We start from the raw sequence: 15,849 nt of genomic DNA, 5'->3' as shown, positions 1-15,849 counted from the left end.
TGGAATTAGAAATGATGTCTAGCTCGGAGTTGCGGTCCGCCAGCCAGTCGAGGGTGCAGCCTTTGATGTGTGTGGGGGCATTGACGCGTTGAGTAATGCCAAGGGCACGTCGAGTGTTAGCTAGGGATGGGGCGTTGTGGTCTGAGAGGTCATTGAAGCCCAGATTCAGGCCACCAGGAGGAGGATTTTGGAAGAGGGCTTGAGGTTGGCATTAAGTACGTTTACTAGGTCTTCCTCGAATGTGTCAGTTGGTCCGGGCGGTTTGTAGATAATATTGAGAAGGATAGTGCAGGTGTGGAAGATGGTGAATTTAGCAGATAGGAGGTCACAGTTACCTTCCATTTTGGATATGTATTGTCTAATTTTTAGGGAGCCCTTGTAAATAAGGGCAACACCCCCTCCCTTGGAATCTTGTCAATCTGTTCTCGGGATAGTGAATCTGGGGGGAGGTGGCGGGGGACAGGGCCAGGCAAGAGGCTGCATGTATTTAGTGATGGCTAGAATGTCAAGATTCAAGGAGGTGATGAGGTGATGAGGTCATGGATGTCAAGTGCATGGGTAGGGAGAGATCTTGCATTGATAAGGGCGCCCTTGGTATGGGTAGGGTTGTTTTGGACAAATCTATGGATGGTTGCCTTGGGATTGTGCTGTATTGGTGAGTTCTGTGACACCGAAAGCACCAGTGAGTGGAAAGCAAGGGTGCGTATGCAAGGGTGATGGGTGGTCCTGGGTAGAAGGGTATGTAGGGGGCTGCTGTTGGAAAAGAGCCTTCTTGGAGATGAGTGTGCGGTTAATGAGACTGGAGTTACGGCCGGGATATGGTTGGGCAAAGCAACTGCTGATATGGCAGGTTCTGCTGCTGAGTCGCTTATTTCTTTCCTTTGTGGTGATGGGGCAGTGGGTAGAAGGGTGAGGGAGGACCTGCCTTTGAAGCAGTGCTCTCTTCGTGATGTGTGTGCGGTTAGTGAGCCTGGAGTTTCTGTCGGGACATGATTGGGCATAGAAGCTACTGATGTGGCGGGTTCTGCTGCTGAGTCGCTTATTTCTTTCCTCTGTGGTAATTGGGGCAGTAATGCAGGTAAAGGACATGATGGTGGGTACCTAAGAGCCGAAGGTTACATGTCGGGGAGTGACAAGCAAGTGTGGTGTTCTGACGAGTAATATAATTGAGGGCAAGGTGGTGGGTGGTCGACTCCCTGTTGGACTGGCTGGGGGGCTTGCCAGAGCCATCTAGCCCCCGGAACTTGAAGGTGGATGGAGACTGGATGGCATTTCCATGGGCTTTGGTTGAGTAAAAGGCTGCTGAGAACACATGCCTATTAGGGTTGTTGGTATAGGTGGCAACAGAGCATTCCTGTAGTTTGGAATTTCTCATGCTGGTACATATGGGGTTGGATAGAAGGGGTACCTTTGCTGACCTAAGACCAAGTCCCGGAGGCTGGGTGTAAGGGGCCATGACCTTTTGTGGTGGAGACTGGGGAAATGAGGTTAGAGTGCTTAGGTGGGCAGGAAGAGTTGTGTTGTGAGAGAGCCATGATGTGCTCTCTATCTGCACAGAATTTACATGATGCTGGGCGAACAGAGCTTCTGTGGAGGTGCTCATGACATAGAATGCTGCTGCAGGTCTCCCATAGTCGGAGCTGATCATCTTGTGAGGATGAAGCCAACATGGCTTGGCTCCCACCGGAGCAGAAGGTGCAACAGGGCTCTGCAGAAAGGGGGTCGCTGCTCTCCACTCCACTGCTCTCCACCATCTTCTGATGGGTTTTGAGGATTACTAACTGAGTTTTACTAAGCCTTCTGTGGAGGTTTCCTTTCTGTATAATAGTCATTGCCTTAGGAAGAAAAAGGGTCATCCCTTTTCCAATCCTTCCCCTTTTTTGCTGGGCGAAGGCTAGGTCGAGAAGGTTCTTCTTCCCTTTTGCTTCACAGGTAGATGGTTCATCGGCTTCCTCAAAGCCTAAGGTACCTCTCTGTTTCTTCTGGTTAACTATCTATGAAACGGGGAAATGGATCCCTTTCAAGAATTCCCTGTGAAACGTTGTCCCCACGATGTACTTCAAATGGAATTTCGCCATTGGTTCTGTAGGAGAACATTTATGTCTCTCCGGAAGTCAGGATCTATGATGCCCGCTAGGACATCCAGACCGAACTTCCAGGCCAGGCCAGATTTTGGAGCCTGTTTTATATAACACCCAGGAGGGGGTATTAAGACTGGGAATCATTACTCTTTTCCGTGGAGGGATAGAAGTTTCTCTGCTGCTATAGATATCAAAGCCTATGGATTATTTTGTGGCAATAGAGGGATCTGAGGCTCTCTGACCAAGCTGCTGGCATTTTAGGGTTCCCCAATTTGTCTTAATTGAGTTGCATCCCACTTCTAACCCCATATATAAGGAAGGATGGTATCAAACAGTAAGACAGACACAAATGATCACAGTTCAAGGGTGTTTATTGAACTTCAATTGGGTTTGAAAAATACCTATTTAATCCTAAATCTAATGATGGGAGCAAGCTACGACCATTAAATAATAATAATAATGCAGTCCTAGTTGAGTCTGTCAAAATGAAAGGGCCTATACTAATAAACCTATTGCCAATCCTTACTTCTAAATACAAATATTGTGGGAAACAATGTTATGCAAAAGAAAGTGTTCAAGAAATGATATGTCAGGATATTTAAGCTGTTGGCCTCCCTTCTGCATGCTTTCAGTACGGGTCAAGGCGGCACACTCAAGTTTAGCACACTCTCTGGCTTCTCTAGTATGAGGGCCTGATGCACGACAACAAAACATTAAAGTTCCTTTCTTCTCAGGATTTTCATGTATACAACTTCTCGAGTGATGTACTGTTCACCCCTTAGTGCGGTTCAGACTCACTTTAACACAAAACCTTCAATTGGTCTCCCTCTGCCGGCTCAGACCAAATTCATGTACTTTTCCAAACACGCTCTACTTCATCAAAAGAAGACTTTTGACTGTGAGCAGTATTTTGCTTGACCCGTCGCAGGATAACTTTGAGTCACATTTATTTGTTGTCTTTCAATTGGTCTCCCTATGTTGGGCTCGCACCAAATTAATCTACTTTCATAACTTCTCAGCTGGATACCTTACAGAGACCTTCGATTGAGCACCCATGCGGTACCAGACCACTCTGTCAAAAGTATTGTAGCTTGCTTTAAAGTTCAATCACTCATCAGCAGTTCAATTTCACTTGCTTCTCTTATCACACGAGTGTTAACAATGTCCGTTCCAGCGCTCGCCATACAATGTTGCTGCTTGCAAGCTTGGCTTCAAAACAGACCACTCTTGTATTGGTCTCCCCAACTGGCCAGCTGTGTTGATTTCACTGAAGCAGCTTTGTTTGTGGAGCTAAGGATGGTACCACGATGGCTGCTGGTGATTCTCCCTGCCTTGATTATTGACGCGGGAAAGCCCTGGGTATCTCTCACACACAATACAGTATTCTTCAGCCTTGTTTCCTGGTCTTATGCTTTCTATTCTCGAAGTGTCTGGAAAGTAACGGTTCCTTATCGAAAAGGTCAAGGGAATTTCCCTCCTTGCGATCACCTTCGGTTTTGCTATCTTTCCTCTCTTGCTTAGCTGCCATCTCAAAACTGCTGTTTCCTTGTGTGCTTTGCCTCACTCGGAGTGTGCCACCATGCTCCGCCTTTTATCTGTGTGGGGAAATGTAATGGAAGTCAGGTGTGTGTAATGGTCAGTAATTGTGTGACCTCGCCTGACCATTTTATTGGGACACGTCAGGTGTACTGATGGTGTTAGTCTGTTTTCTCTCATAGCCGTCTGTTCGTGAGAAAGTGTTTGTGTTGTAAAAGGGGGGGTAGAGTTCTTAAACAACCTACCTTGTTAGGATGGGGTAAAAGTGTTACAATGAAGGCGATAGCGCGTCTCAACATCCAGTGTCCCACTCCCCTCACCTGTGATCCTCCCGCACTGCTCCACCGCCAGGAACTGGATCCAAAAGTGATGGCTGTGTCCTGGCCACCTGGATGACTGTCATGATGCCTACCCCCGGAGCACCAGGCCAGGCCCAGCACCCCCGGGAGCAGGTATCATGCCCCCTGGTAAAAGCCCAGTGGCCCCTTATAGGAGCTCTTTGGACTCTGTCCTGGCGCTGTTGGCGCCAGGCTCATGTTGAACATCAGTCCTGGCGCCATGGGCGCCAGGCTCATAAAGGAAGGTGTTTTGTGCACTTACCTGATGCAGACCATGCTGCAAGATTCAGGCCTCCCTGAGACCTGAAAGGGACTATTTTTTCATTGGGACTATTTTGGCACTCGGGCGTGGCCAGGGAAGGATACTTACCTGGAACTACTTTGGGGGCTATTTAAGCCACGCCCAGACAGTAGCTCACGCTTCGCGTTGTTCTGCATCCAAGCAGCTGAACGCTCACCGTGTCTGCTCCTGCATCTGGTCTCCAGCCACGCCCTCCTCGATCCTGGAACACCTGTAAGGAAAGAAGAGAAGAGAAAGGTGAAAACCAAGAATTTTATCAAACTTCTTACCTGCATCCGGAACCTTCACGCCAGCGTTCCTGTTCCTGAGAAAAGACTTCCATTTAAAAGCATTGCGTTGCTCGCTGCAGCGCCGCGCTTCACTCACCTGTCCTCGGGAGTTCTTCTGGCTCCACCGCGACTGTCTGCACCGGTCGCCACATCTCTGTGCCTAGGGGAGAGAAGAAGAGACAAAAGGTGAGCAGAAGGAACATATGAGGAAAGCCTAATTTTCCGCCATAACACTTATCGGTCTTCTGTTGGTGGACCATTCCTCATTTCGGGTCTGCGCCGCTTCGTTGGCAGGTACCGCACCCCGGCCCCTATGGGGAAAGGACAAAAGACATTACTGGAGGAATATAAAGACATTAAGAGGGATCGCCTCCATCGCTAACTCACCTGAGTTTACCATCGGCAATTCAATCCCTCAACGCATCACCTTCATTCTGCACCTGAAATAAAGGACAGATCACAGGTTAGGAAGGCAACAGAAAAGGAGGCTCAACACTTGAACTTTTGTAATCTTCATACTTACAGCGTTCCGCTCGGAAAAGTCAAGTGGATTTTGCCAGCGCCATTCTGAAAACCAGTGAAGTAACTGGACTAACACGCGCCCCTGCACCAGAAGCAGGATGGAGATTTCATCCTTTCAAACCATAAGGTGAGCTTCAACCGGGGATTTCGGAGGAAGTTAGAGAAGAACGAAGGGGGGAAGGGGGAGCAAACACACTATTCTGCAGACTGTTAATCCCCTTTCTCATCTGCAGAAGGATATTCCTACGGGCCAGACAAGCAAGATTTGAGGCTCCTGTTCAGTCAGTGTTCCGAGTTCTGCGCATCACGCTCGAAGAGGCCAAAGCAACCCAGACTAGACCAGCGCCTCCGTGGGAGTCAGGTGAGCGTTGCAATGACAGATCCCCGGGGACTAGTGGGTGAGACACCTTCTGGTTTCTTACACAGTGCAGTCGAGCAGAAACAATGGTGATTTGTAAATTGCGTGCACACTGAAAACTAACAAGCAACTATTCCATCGAAACCCTTAACTTATGCGGAACTCTAAAACGAAAACAGGTTTGTAAATTAAAAAATACAAGAAAGTGGTTTACAGCACTAGTCATGCAGATAGATCAGATCGATGTGACCTTTAGCTTACTTTAGGATGGGAATAATGCAATGTGTGTTTGTCTACTAAATACAAAAATACATAATCCAATTGGGGCTTTCTCACCCTCTGAGAAAACTACCCGGTAAATCTGGACACCAAGCAAGTAGTGCTCTGTGAGGTCAATAATTCAATGTTTGGATCAAGCATCCGCCTTTGAGAAATCCTGGGTAAGGGGTTTACTCAGGACAGGTGAAGGTCATCAAAATCACTGGTTGTTGGGTATTTTCTTATTTATGTTGTTTCTGTTTTCCCTTCAGTGTTTTGTTGTTTAGTGTAAGGGCCAGCTTTGTTGATGCTAGGAGTAATTCCCTTAGACCTTAGACTGGGTAGGGAACTCCCTGTTAGAGTAGGTTTAGTGAGGATTCATTTTGACTTTTTGCTTTTAATAAAATGTTTACTTTGGATAAAAACACAAGCAGTTGTCCGCCTCAAATTATTGACCCCTCATATATGGTGTCAGACGTCGGATTCAACTAGCTTGATACAAACTAGGGGCCCACTTACTATTGTGGGAATAAGATTCCTGCATGAACATAATAATACATACTACAGAGGGAGTGGGATTTGTGGTACATGTAACATCTAGAGATACCATTTTTCAATTGAAACAACACATAGTTGATAAAAACTCCTTTCCCCTAGACCCTAATTATTTATTTGTGCCAAAACACCCTCTATAATAATAAGAGGGTATCAGATTATCATTTAAAATCTTAAAATAAACTTTCTTTAATATTGATACCTCAGGTTAAAGCTTCTTCCTCCCTTTCGACAATTTACCTGATATTGAAATTAGCGGGTACAAAGATCCTGACATATCAGGAAAAGTGGAGTATGAAGAACCTATTGAGGTAGACAGGATATCTGTATCAGAAATCAGTTAAGAGTACCTTACTCCCCCATCTGAAGATCCTGAAGAAAGTACTATAAGAGAATTATTATCTAAAGCTGTCACCATGGCCACAATATATGAACTTCTGGTAAAATTGACTGAACATCAGATCCAGGCTGAAACTAGGTTTCAGGAAGGACTCAAGAGAATAGTAGAGTCTGCACAGAGACCTGTGATTCCACAGGGATTGTTGCAACCATACAGGGAAGGAAAAGACCCAGGATTCTTTTTTCCTCAACTTTGAAAGGATAGCCCACCAGTTAAATCGAGGCCCAGAATTAAAGACCTGTCATTTGGCTACCCTTCTCAAAGGTGAAATTCAAAATGCTTATCAACGTCTCAATCCAGATGGTACTATCCCTTTTGCTGAGATCAAAGAGGGATTGTTTAAGAAGGTGGGTCAAACGGAAAATGTATATAATCATAAGTTACGTAACATCAAATTAAACCCTGATGAACCTTTCGTAGAATTAGCTGCTAGGATTCAAAACATTTTATCCTTATGGTTAGGAAAGAAAACATTAGCAGAAGTATTAGAAACTCTGACTATAGAACAATGTATTCATTCTGTTACACCCTACTGACAAAAAGCCATTTTGCCGATTAACAAACCTAATCTATCCACGGTTGTAGAAACAGCCCAAAACCTTTTAGAAGCCAGCAAACATGTACAAAGTCTACATAAAAGTGATGAGATGGAAAAGGAATCTAAAATTATACCACCGTCTTCTCATAGAATAGAGAAGGTTAAACCTCAAGGACATTTTTCCAAGCCCTCCCCTAGAGACAGTGGAGGTGAGGCAAAAAGAATATCTGGGGTAAAAGGAAAAGAGAATCCTAGAGTAGAAGAAATTAGAAGCCCAAAAAACTTGCCAATATTATGATTTTCCTGTGGACAAGCTAGCCGTTTAGCTCAACACTGTCCTTGTAATAGAGAAGAAGAACCTATGGAGATTGGGTATATGGTAGAAAATGAGGAAGGCGAGGAATCGGGTAAAAAGCAGGTGGAATATCATCCCATAGAAACAATAAATAATCTATTCCTAGGAGAAGAGAAATTCAAAACACATGACTGTGCTTTGGGAATGGTATTCAAGCTTTAATAGACTCTGGAAGCCGACATACAGCTATAAGAACTAATCTAATATCATCTAAAAATCTTATGAGAAATAGACCTGTTAGTGTTATTTGTGTTTATGGGGATGAAGAAATGTATTATCGCACCCCTGCTACCATTGGGATTCAAGGGAATGTTACCCGAATGAACGTTGCAGTCATTTCAGGGTTGCCAGAAGAAATCATTGTAGGCACTGATTTTCCCAATTTTGAAAGAGATCAGAATGTAAACCATCCGAATGGGTTTTCATATTGTCCACATTATTCCTGGGTTCATGAAGAGTTATTTCCAGATGACCCAGTATGGGACTGGAAAACTGGTGAACCTACTAAAATGGCGGGGAAGGGTAAGTGAAGAATCCTTCAGATCCCTCACCAAAACCACGCTTAACGTCTCCTCTCGGGTGTCCAGGAGAGGGCAGGCGCTTCCTGATCCCCAACCTGTGGGTGGTGTACTGCAGGAGGATCACCTGGGTGGAGACAGGGCCGGTAGTGAGGAGATTCCATGGAATGAGACACTGTATTTTTCCTCTGAGAGGGATGTTCTCACCAAAATGCCAGAGGAGGTTATGGCTTATTGTCATATTGATATTTCTCAACCCCCTGGTACAACTGAGGTGGTAAATCCTAAAGTTGTAACCCCACAACATATTGTATCAAAAGAACACATCTTTTTATCCCTGAAATCAAATGCCCTCCTCAATACCAAAGGTACACTACAAGGAATGGCGGAAATGTTGCCTTCTATACACCTTCTTCATCTAATAAGGTTAAAACGTACAATCCCTCTTTCGAAAATACTAAGAGAATTAAATCTTCCATTAATTCTATAAATGAAGTAGAAAAACCTAGGTTCAGAGTCCAGATGATACCTAGAAAAGCTCTCACCTGCGTCTGTATGGTAGGGATGTCCCAATCCTTCCCACCCTGTATCTTTGCTTTGAGAGGTTGTTTCTTACCTCCAGCGACCAGGTAGCCTAGGTAAGCCAATGTGCCCTGCGCTATCTGGCATTTTGTGGCCTTGATATTCAGACCTGCATTCTGCAGCACCTAAAGCACTTGTTTCAGGTGGGATACGTGATCCTCCCAGGTATGGCTGAACACAGCAACGCCGAAATAGGTGACAATCATGCACTTGACAGTGCCAAGCTTGTAAATGAACTCATCTGCCCGAGTGTGGGGTGAGCAACTGTCTTCATGACAGAATTGAGCCACCTGTGGTCCACACAAAAGCTAACTTCAGTCTTCCTACACTGGTCTTTTCAGGGGCCAGTACCACTGGGCTAGCCCAGGGGATGTGGGATGGGTCTATCAATCCTAGTGACAACATTTTGGAAACGTCCTCCTTGATGGTGTCCCTGACCTTATCGGACATCCAGTGAATTCTACTCTTCACTGTCTTACTGTCTCCAGTGTCCATATCATGAGTGCACCAATATGCATGAGCTGGAGTCAGCAAAAACATACCAGAAAGCTGTACCAGTAAACGGCAAAAGTCTGTCAGTTCCTGGTCTGACAGGTCCGTTGCAATGTTGACACCTTTAACTGACCAATCTATGGCTTCAGTGTACAGGAGGTCTGGGAATGAATCTCCTTCTCAGTCTCTTCGTCAGTCACTAATGCCATGGCCAAGTCATCCGGGCTATAATGGGGTCTTAGCCGGTTGATGTGAAAGACCCTGCACATCTGTCTAGGTCCTTTCACGCCAATGAGATAATGCCCCTCACTGACATTTTCCAGCACAGCGTAAGGCCCAGTCCATGTGTCCTGAAGGGCACTGGGTTTGACAAGCTCCATGGAGAATAGACTGTCACTGTGGCCTTCTGGTCGGTCAAGTGCTTTATCGGCTCCTGACTGGCCTTTAGGTTTTTCCTCGACTGTTCCATGTACTTTGCCATTCTAGACCGAAGGCCAAGTACATAGTCCAGCATATCTTGCATAGGGGATGAGGGGTTGGCCTCCCATCCCTCTTTCACTAGACTGAGGGGACCTCATACATGGTGTCCAAACAGAAGCTCAAAGGGGCCAAACCCTACTCCGTTCTGTGGCACCTCCCTGTAGGCAAACAGAAGGAAGGGCAGGAGAATATTCAATTTTCTCCTCAGGTGCTCTTCCAAGCCACCTATCATGCCTTCCAGGGTCTTGTTGAACCGTTCAACAAGCCCATTTGTTTGTGGATGGAAGGATGTAGAGAACCGGCGGTGACTCCACACTCTTTCCACATAGCCGTCATATACGTGGTTATGAAGTTTGATCCCCTGTCAGAAACGACATCCTTGGGGAATATAACAAGGGAGAATATCCCAATCAGAGCCTTCGCAGCCACAGGTGCTTTGATGCTCCTTGGAGGTACAGTCTCGGGGTACCTTGCTGCATGGTCTACCACCACCAAGATGTATCTGTTCCCTGAGGTAGTTTGAGGAACCAAAGGGCCCTTGATATCATACCTATTCTCTCGAAGGGCCGCCCAACCACAGGTAGTGGAATTAAGGAGGCCTTTGGTACCACCTGACTTGCCAGAAGCTTGACAAGTCAGGCAGGATTGGACAAATTCCTTAACTTTTGCTCCAAACTGCAGCCAGTAAAAGTGCGCAGACAAACGGTCCGATGTCTTAGTTACTCCCAAGTGACCTGCTAAAGGAATTTGGTGAGGCAAATCCAAAAGGAACTTTCTGTGGCATTGGGGAATCACCAGACTTCTGGTGCCCTCACCCTCAGAATCTTTTGGTTCACTGTACTGGAGTCCATCCTCCCAGTACACTTTGAACTTTGAGCAGGGGCCTCACCCTTAGTCTGCTCCTCTGCCTCCTTCTGTGGCCCGCCAGAGTGGGACACACTTTCTGGGCTTTAAAGTAGTGAGTCTGATCTGGGCCCCCAGCTGATGCCAACTCATCCAGCTTGGGCAGGGCCTTCAGATTTGCGCTCAGCTGGTCCTCCACCTCAGGTTGCTGCGCTGCGCCAGGCAACTCTTAAGTCACTGAGTCCTCTGCAACAAAGTAGGGTCCTCAGTGGCTACTGGCCCTCTCCTGCAGGAGTAGGCGACTCAGCAGTCTGCAGAACTGGACCAGTGGCTACCGGCCACGCCTGTTCCTCTAACAAGCCCTATTGAAGCGCTCCAGGCCCTAAGGCTCTGAGAGTGTTCTATCTGCCGACTTCTTTGGCCCTCGATCAGGTAGCCGATGTTACCATCTTGGGATCAGGAAGATCATTACCCATCAGACATGAGGCAGGGAGGGAGTCTCTCACCGGATGCTTCAATCAGGCCCATCAATATACTGGCCTGGCTGTACCCACTGCTGGGTGACAGCAGTGAGACTAGCCGCGGTGTCTCGGAAGGCAGGAGTTTTGTGTCCATTGATATACACATATTCTAAATAGAGTTGATTATTATTAGGAACTCGGAGACCCGGTATCGTTCCCACTCAATGTAACCAAACCACATTCGGCCACTCCTTGGCCTAGTGAGAAGTCCTTCTCTAGGAGGTGCACACTAATGATGGCCTCCTCCACAAGTCCAACATTCACTATGGCTTTCTTGCGTAAGCTCTTGCAAGCAGGGTCCCCTTTCTTATGGCCCAGCTCCTTACATACAAAACAACGTTTGGGTGGTGAGAACGCAGGTGCCCTAGAGTTAGGGGTGCCTGCACTCTTCTTTTCGGGGTTCATGGCTGAACTAAAGTTTTGGGATTTCCCTTCCTTCTTTTGCAGACGTGACTTAGAAGAGGATTGAGCTGGACTTTTGTCCTTCCCATCCTTGTTAACTTTTTTGTCCAAAGATTTCTCTTCCGGTTTGGGTGTGCTCGCCTGAGCTTTTTTCTGGACTCGAGTACTCACAAACCTGTCGACAGCCTTTGCAAGCTCCCTTGGGTCTGTGATAGTCTTGTCCACAAGATGTTGGTGTAGGTCAACCTCACAATTCTTCAATACATGCTTATACACAATCAAATTGTTCATCCCTTTAAATGTGTCAACTTTACCAGCTACCCACCCGCTCAGATATTTCAACGACAAGTGTGTGAATGCTTCAAATGTCTGGCCACTTTTCGTTCAAAGCTCTCTAAAGCTCTTCAGATACTGTTCTGGGGTTTGGCAGAACTTCCTGCTCTCATAAACGGGCCTTTTCTGAAGAGCTAACTGAAGAATTGGATCAGTCTGTGGTGTCGGTAAGCAACTCATCAGGGCTGCACCCCACAGTACCTCATCCTCCTCCTGTAGTTGAAAAGCCAGCTTGAGTGCTTCAAACCAGTCATAAATATCCTTACCCACCTCGTAAGACTGCACTAAGTCTTTGGGGATGTTGGGCTGGGGTTTATCCCGAGAACCCTGGTTTGAGCCACTACCGCTGCTTTTGCTGGAGGTGGATATGTTGGTCCCCTTCTTCTCGTCTATGCCAGTCTGCGCAGCTCTATGGCTGCCCTGTCCCGCTCCATTGAGGCTGTGTCCTGCTGTTTTGTACCTTCAGCGCTAGCCTCCTCTCCTCCAATAGGAGCTTTCCAGCTGTTGTATCGTTAACAGCTGGGACAATTACTGGCCCACCTAGAGACTGTGCTGAGGTTTAGGACCTGTGGGATGCAACACTAGCCCCTGACCTCTGTAACACTCTAGAGCATTGAGAAACCATGCTGGCCCCCCCTGGCGTGATGGTCGGTGAGAAACATTGCTTATGCTGTCTTTCTCTTCATCTTCCACTACCCCTCCTGGAAGGTCTTCTTCATTCAAGTCCACAGGGTCTAACCCGGCCCATGGGGTCTTCTCCCCAAACACGCTAGCTTCTACCCAAGCTTGGAGGCTGGTCAGCAACTCAGGTTTATTAACTTTAGTGCAGTGGGGAAGTCCCCTCTCTTGACATAGAACGCACAGGACATCCTTGCCCATGCCTTTCACAGTCTCTATGGGCCTCATTACGAGTAGTGCGGTAAGGGATACCGGGCACCGTTAAGGAGACCGGTGCCGGTAATCCCTTACCGCCCTACTACGAGTTCCCTTAGCGGGTTCCTCCTTCAACACCTGGTTTTACCAGGCGTTATGGACAGGACCCGCTAAGGGACTTCAGAGCTAATAACGGTACCGCAAATTGCGGTACCGTTATTAGCTACTTCCCCATTCCCATTGAGCCCTATAACGGCTCAAATGGGAATGGGGAATGTTATTTTCAATGGGGATTTACCGGTCCCGCAAAGGTCGGACTACACCGGTATGTCCCCATTGAACCAAACCGGTGCCGGTATCGTTATTGGAGGCAGTCATGGCGCAAATAGCGCCATGACTACCTCCAATCTCGGAATGAGGCCCTATTTCAAGATCCATGATCATTTCACAATACCTAGCAGTGTCTAAACATTGCCTGCAATAGTACTTATATTGTTGGGTGACTAAGCTGTGCGCAAGGCTCCAACTCGACCCCACCGCCTGCCACCAATGTGACGAATCAGCGTCTGGGGCACCAGTGGTCCAGGGATGAATACCAGTTTCTAAACCATCAATTAGCCTCCACCTCTAGTACGCCAGAAGGGATCTGAACAGATTGAAAAAACAAGCAAATTATAAACCTCCTTGTCCAATGTTGGTAACGTGGACAGAACGGCGGGCTTATCTCTGAAAGGTCATGGATCTTTGGTTAGTTGCAACACAGCGAAAATACAATTATTACCCAATGATAAAAGGGACTGTCCAGTCAAGGTTGTAAACAAATATTTACTTTATTATTATCACAACAGACAGTTCTAGCACACTACAAAATACAACCCGCCCTGTAAAGGAAGGCAGAGTTTCAAAGCAGGAAAAAGGATGCACTCTAGATACTGATAGGAGGGTAGTCGGTATAGTAATTAATCGCAATAGTTCAGGATACTTGGTTTCAACACAAAGGGAACAAGGGGTCGTAACATGTCACTAGGGTCTTTCGGAGAAGGACCAGAGTGACAGAACCACAATGTACCTTGTGGTGTAGGAGTTCTTGGTGCTGGACAGGGTCGAGTCGGTTTCAGGGCGCTTTGCAGTTTCTGCGAAAGAGTTCAATATGGGAGACAGCTACAGGTATCAGGCGACAGGCAGTTTGGTGAGCAAAGCTGGACGGATGGCTGATGGCTGGCCTACACGGCAGCTCAAGAATCATTGTCTCAGTGCTTCTCGGTGGTCCTGAAGCACTGGTTGAGGCCTCTCGAACAGCTTTAGCGACTGCGGCGTAACAACAGTCAGCAGTGCTGTCAGTTGCAGCTCGAGAGGATTGACTGGTTCGAAAAAGTCCTTTAAGGCAGACTTTGGTAGATGCTTGTTGATGCACTTCTCCTAGCTTCTTCACTGGGCTTGTGTCGTCCTTTCAGGCGAATGAACCAAAGCTGAGGAGAGTGTTGCAGGCAGCTACCTTGTCATTGGTTTGGTTCAGAGACTCTCTGGCATTTCCCACCTAAGAAGCTTGCTGCAGAGCCTAGCATGGCACGCTGTGTGTTGGCTGGGTACCGGTTCTTGAGCTGCTGGAGGGACCTTTGGAATCTGTATCTCCCTCTGTTGCCTGGGAGATGTTTAGGGGAGGAATCTTGCTTCCCTCTTGGAGTTCCAGGCCGTCCCTCACTGGTGGAAGATGTAAGGAAGACTGTACCTTCAGCCAGGGTCCAATGATGAGTTCTTCCTTCTGCTTCTGGTGAAGCCTTCAGATGAACTGCCAAATGAGCGTCTCACCCTCTTTTAAAGCCAAATGGACCACATTTGGTGTAGGCTATGCCTACCTTAATGAACCAATCCTGGGGTCCCTACCAACAGTCTCATGTATGCCCAAGGTCATAAGCAGAGTGCTTTACAACAGAAAAGGTAAAGGGGTGAAAACATGTAATACTAGGTCCCACCCATCTTCCTGTCTGTTGTGGATCAAAGGGTCCATCTGGTTAATTGAGCTCTCTGTGGTTCCTGATTAAAGTGGCAGGTCTCCCTTGAAGGTGTGGCGAGACAAGACTTTCTGGTCCCCCAAACCACATTCTCGTACCTACTGTATGGTGCCCCCTTGCAGGGATAACTACTGTAATACACGCAGTCCCAGACATGACATTTCACTGTCAATCTGTCACGATCCCTCATCATGTGGTCCCCAAGGCGCTCCCCCATCCCCCGTCTCGCTCTTCCCTTTCTTCCCCCCGTCTCCGGGATTCACGTGGACTCTCACACGCCTTGCGAGCGCGCCCGCGCCTGGTCCGTAACAGGACAGCTGTCAGGCTACGGCCATTTCTGCATTGGCAATTACCTTGGCGCCTAGGATCGCGAAGGGCTAGCATTGAGCTTCCGCGTCGTGGGACTGTAAGGTCACGTGACGCTCTTGCCCGATCACGTGACTCAGCCGCGCATCACGTGATCAGAAGCGTAAGTACTAAGTACTTAAACCCGGAAACCCAGGTACTCGTTGCTTCACAGCTGTGCTCTGCATCCTGTTTGGCGTTACGTACCTTTGGATCACTGACTGCTCACGGAAATCGACCTGGCTTGCTCTACTGGACTCTTCTTGGATCTACCCCTTTTGGATTTGTTTGCATAGTGATATCCGGCTCTTGACCACGGACTGTTATTGGACTGCCTCCTGGATCTCCCTCTTGCACCTTGGCTCTTTGGACTTCTTGTCTCATAGCTCCACAGCTCCTGCTAACAGGCGAACAACTGAGGACTACTCCTCTTGGGGTACTTCAGTCCACGTGGATCCCGGACCTCTCCACTAGGTTCACTACCTCTTCCTTGACCCTGATTGGTAAGACCTTTCTGTTTTTCCTAAACACTGTGGTTACTGTTTCTTGCTTGGTACTTAATCTGCATTTTCTTGCAGCAGCGTGGGGTCCCAGAGGTTCGCGGTCCCGGACTTGAACATCTTCGCCTGTGGCCTCAACGGCTGCACAGAGAGTGGCTTTAGGTTCTCTCTGTGCGGCATTTGGGGACGGAGGCCTCTTTTGCCTACACGACACTCAAGTCACAACACAATCGATACTGAAAGTGGGAGCTGACACAGTGGGAGCTTGACACAGTGCATATGAAAGGTGTTGGGGTTTCCTGTCTCATTTGTTAGCCACTGCAGTCAGACCCCATGTGGGCCTGTTTGAATTAAACTCTGATTAGTATGTGAGTGCTACCACCAGCTAAAGGGCTCAACAAAAGGACATGGTGGATCCATGGAACCTGTGTTAGTTA

Source organism: Ambystoma mexicanum, chromosome 8 (assembly GCF_040938575.1).
Source record: "Ambystoma mexicanum isolate Mex_15411 chromosome 8, UKY_AmexF1_1, whole genome shotgun sequence".
NCBI lineage: Eukaryota > Metazoa > Chordata > Amphibia > Caudata > Ambystomatidae > Ambystoma > Ambystoma mexicanum.
The sequence above is the reverse complement of the archived record's forward strand: the minus strand, read 5'-3'. Positions refer to the sequence as shown.